This window comes from Odocoileus virginianus, chromosome 8 (genome assembly GCF_023699985.2).
Source record: "Odocoileus virginianus isolate 20LAN1187 ecotype Illinois chromosome 8, Ovbor_1.2, whole genome shotgun sequence".
In the NCBI taxonomy this organism is placed as follows: Eukaryota; Metazoa; Chordata; class Mammalia; order Artiodactyla; family Cervidae; genus Odocoileus; species Odocoileus virginianus.
Genome location: NC_069681.1, coordinates 76,421,387 through 76,425,954, shown reverse-complemented (window position 1 = coordinate 76,425,954; position 4,568 = coordinate 76,421,387). Strand labels below are relative to the sequence as shown.

At 43.1% G+C, this 4,568-nt stretch overlaps 1 long non-coding RNA gene across 1 annotated transcript; it reads right to left on the bottom strand.

The window, feature by feature from the left end:
* Positions 1-546: 546 nt before the first annotated feature.
* LOC139036357 (uncharacterized) lies at positions 547-4,520 on the bottom strand. Its single transcript, XR_011489116.1, has 2 exons — positions 3,946-4,520; positions 547-910 (listed from the first exon to the last, which is right to left on the bottom strand). It is a non-coding gene; the product is annotated as an uncharacterized lncRNA (long non-coding RNA).
* Between the last annotated feature and the right edge of the window lie 48 nt (positions 4,521-4,568).

The window sequence follows — 4,568 nt, the reverse complement described above, 5'->3', positions numbered from 1 at the left end:
AGCCCCCTGCATTGGGAGTATGGAGTCTTAGCCACCAGACCACCAGGGAAGTACCCCCATCTCTATTTTCTAAGTGGTGGTACTGAGAGTCACCTGGTTGGACTGAGTACGTCACGTGCCTACCCCTGAACCAATGACTGTGGTTGAGAGGAGTGAATGTGCTGATTGGCTCAAGCCAAATAGTGACTACCCTCTGGTGCCAGGATCACCTTAATAACTAAACAAACACTGGGTATTCCTTGGGAAAGGGTGATGTGCTTATAGGTTGGCATTCAGGAACTTCTGTGGGAGATGAGATTTATGCTGAGCCTTGAAGAGTGAGAAGGAGCTAGCCTAGCCAGGAACCTGAGGAGGAGATTTCTAGGCTAGACAAGCACAGAAGTCTCCAGGCCAGCTGAAATGCCACGTGTGCTCCAGGGGAGCATGGTCTCAGCGAGCTTGGAGGGATATGAGCATTATCCCATGATTTAAGTTTTAGCTTCACCACATTTGTTATAAAATACGATGACTCTTTGTAGGTTAGAAGGAAAAAAAATATAGTCTTGGTTTCCTTCAGGATTTTTCCATGTATTCCTATTTTTAGGTGATGTTAGATGACTTAGTTTAGTTTAATTCAGTTCAGTCGCTCAGTCATGTCAGACTCTTTGTGGCCCCATGGACTGCAGCACGCCAGGCCTCCCTGTCCATCACCAACTCCCAGAGTTTATTCAAACACATGTCCATTGAGTCGGTGATGCCATCCAACCATCTCATCCTCTGTCATCCCCTTCTCCTCCTGTGCTCAATCTTTCCCAGCATCAGGGTCTTTTCAAATGAGTCAGCTCTTCGCATCAGGTGGCCAAAATATTGGAGTTTCAGCTTCAATATCAGTCCTTCCAATGAACACCCAGGACTGATCTTTAGGAATGGACTTGAAAACAAGACAAAATAGATTCTATGAGTACCAATTAATTTTTTAAAAATAAAGTTCAAGTTAATGTAGGAGAAGAAAGAAAAAATAAACCCTTTAGAAAGCAGATACTGAGAGAGACTGAAATGGACAAGATTTCCGGTATCTGCACATTCAGATGTACTGACATTACAGAGCTTTACCAACGCACCCTGATTTAGAACAACTTTGATACTTCTCAGCACTCAGCACCTCACTGAATACAGAGGAGACCACAAAATACTGGCTCACAACAAAGCTGAAAGTCATGAGCACTTTCATGTATATTATTCTGTCTATATATTCACTCTTTGCCCATCTCTTCCTTCCTTTCAAGGAAGTCTATCACAGCCCTTTACATCTATTGCACATTATCTCTTGACATTTTGATTTGGGTTTTTCTTTGATTAATATTTGAATTTTTGTTTTATCTTTTTTTTTTTTTTTTGCCATGTGGCATAATGTGATATCCTAGTTCCCTGACCAGGGATAGAACCCGTGCCCTCTGCATTGGAAGCACTGAGTCTTATCCACTGGACTGCCAAGGAAGTCCTCGTCATTGTTTCCCTTTGGGAGCTGTTTCTGCTGCCAGGTTTGAAAACCCTCTTTGTTCTCTAAGACACATATGGGGGAAAAACCCAGTAACACCAGCAGACTTAGGATAAAGTCACCTTCGTTCCCTGTTTACCTCTGGATCTACAATGAGATAGCAATCTGTTGTGATTACTTTTATGTGGTTTCATTCTAAAATTTCTCACACCATAATAGAAATAGTGTGAGAAATTGTATATATATATATATAAAACATAATAAATCAAAATAAATAAAATATAGTAAGGTAATAAAATGATAAGGATTTCAAGCATGTCATAAATGCATCATTAGATAATACATGATGGTTCACATGGCCCCTACTCATTCACCTGTTCCAATAAATAAATAAGTGGACTGATTAAATACAAGAGGGCTATACAAATGTACAACTCGGCATCAACAACAGTATGAGTTGAGTTCAAAGTTCTGGCACTCGCTTTTCTTTTCGTGAATAGTATTACTACTACAACTTACTGAATATCTGAGCTTCCCTGGTGGCTCAGTGGTAAAGAATCCACCTGTCAATGCAGAAGAAGAGGGTTGGGAAGATCCCCGGGAGAAGGAAAAGACAATCCACTCCAATATTCTTACCTGGGAAACCCCATGAACAGAGGAGCCTGGCAGGCTACAAAATTGTTAGATAAGACTTAGCAACTAAGCAACAACAACAACTGAATATCTACTACCAAACTAGATGCTTTATTTATATCTAACCCTTCCAAACTCCCAACAAGATAGTATACGTCCAATTTACCCATGTTGAAACTGAAGCCCAAGGGAGAATCTGAAGAATATTAAGTGAAAATCAAGCAATAATGATGTATGTTTAGTGCTTTACATGTCCTTTCAATCATTACACATACTCTGTGGGGCGGGGCACAGGAAGGTTTAGTAATTATCTCAACGTCACAGAGCTGGCAAATTACTGAGACATATATATGGCCAGGATTCATGCCCATAAAGTCTACCTTCAGGAGGGCCTGGTGCTTTTATAAGCCGTAATATAAAGCATATCAGTACTGCCCCAGGATTTGAACCTGATCCAAATTTTTCTGGCTCCAAAGACCTAGAACTGTTCCTTTCTCCTTTCTGCACAACAGTTTCCTCATATAAATGTGGGAAGCAGACCAAAAAAAATCTCAAAGTTCTATTTCTGTTCAAAACTGCTATGATTCCAGGAAAAAAAAATTTTTGGGGGGGCCATGACATGTGGCATGTGGGATCTTAGTTCCTTGATCACGGATAGAACCCCTGACCCCTGCAGTGGAAGAGGGAAGTCTTTTAACTATTGGACAGTCAAGAAAAACGCCATGAATTTTAATATAAGGTTTTGATATGCAGAAAAAAACTGGGCTGTATGGGGAGGCAAAACAAAAAATAAAAAATAAATATAGCTAACTAGCTGGGAGGGATTGGGGGCAGGAGGAGAAGGGGACGACAGAGGATGAGATGGCTGGACGGCATCACCGACTAGATGGACATGAGTTTGAGTAAACTCCGGGAGTTGGTGATGGACAGCGAGGCCTGGCGTGCTGCTTCATGGGGTCGCAAAGAGTCGGACACGACTGAGCGACTGAACTGAACTATACTTTCAAATTTATGAATACAATCACCTTAACTAAATTCTTCCCACCTTAAAGGTGAGGTAACTGAAGCATTTAACATTATCTAGTTTGTCTGAGCCAACGGGTACAATTGACTTTATTTGTAATGTAAACCTGGCCTTCTAGTCTTGTCTCTAAAGGATCGCCACAGTGTGTTGTTGTTTTTTTTTTAATTAGAGGATAATTGCTTTACAACGCTGTATTGGTTTCTGCCAAACAAGATGAATGGGTGTAAGATTACATGTATCTTCCCCGCTCCCCTAGGACTGCCTTACTCTTTAATTTTTCTAACTTGAGGTCTAAATTTCTACCTGTTTCATATATCTTTATGTATCTGAGAGTCGGCAAAGAGCAAACTTAAGACACTGAAGAGTACAAAAGATTCGAGAGAGCAGCAAACTGCCACTCCCCCACCCCGCCCATTTTTAATGGTCAACCTTTTAACAAAAAATAATAAGGATATAGCTTTTCAGCGAAAGAAACAAAAGCTGTTTCAGACCAGGCGAAAAGCAAAACTTATCATTTTGCCTCGGGAGTGGCAGGGCAGGACAAGGTCTGTTCAAGTCAGATGGAGCAAAATTAAGCAGAAAGTGGTACCACAGATAGCTTTCCAAATTACGCCACACCTAAAATTCGCTTATAAAAAGTAGAACGAAAACGCTCACATTTTATCCACAAAACAATATCCTGCCGCTGATGAATACAAGGGCATGTAACACAAATTCTAGGATTGTTACTATAACTTGAAACGGAAATTCCTCCTTCTAATTCATAATTCACCAGCTGTGGGGTAATCAAGACAATAATAGAAGCGGATACCGAACAAGCACGCAAACAAAACATCGCCGCGGCTGGAGAAAGCGTGCAAGAGCAGCAGAGAAACTCGGCCTCTCCCGAGAGCCTCCCAAGACAAAGCCGGCTCCCAGCACGCACCGCGGCCGGGACTACACATCCCAGCCTGCAAGGCGACACTGACTCCCAGTTGGACTACGATTCCCGACATGCTCTCTGACAGCTGGCCAGCCTCTCCAGAGTACGGGGGTCTCGGGTCTCCGCAGAATTTGGGGGTGTGTCTCTGCCAGCTGAGCCTCCTCTCCCAATCTAAGCGTCAGACACCATCGCCTACTAGTACATTTCGAAGATTACGGTTTTTTCGAGTCATTCTTCGTTGCCCGTTTTATTAGCACGGCAAAGAACCTCTAGCTAGGGCGGGCGGGGGGCGTAGGCGGGTCAGCCTGGCCAGCTTGAGCCAATAGCGCAGGAGTGGCTTTCTGGCTGCCATGGCAACGGCGGCCGTACCCAGAGGGACCAACCACTCATTGGGTAGAATCTTTCGAGAAGGCTCGAGAAGAAGGAAGCGGAAGTAGCACGTGGAGGGGCCGGTGGAGGCGCCGGTGAGTAAATGCCGCAGATTCTGGAAAGTTCCGATCAGTGCGATACAT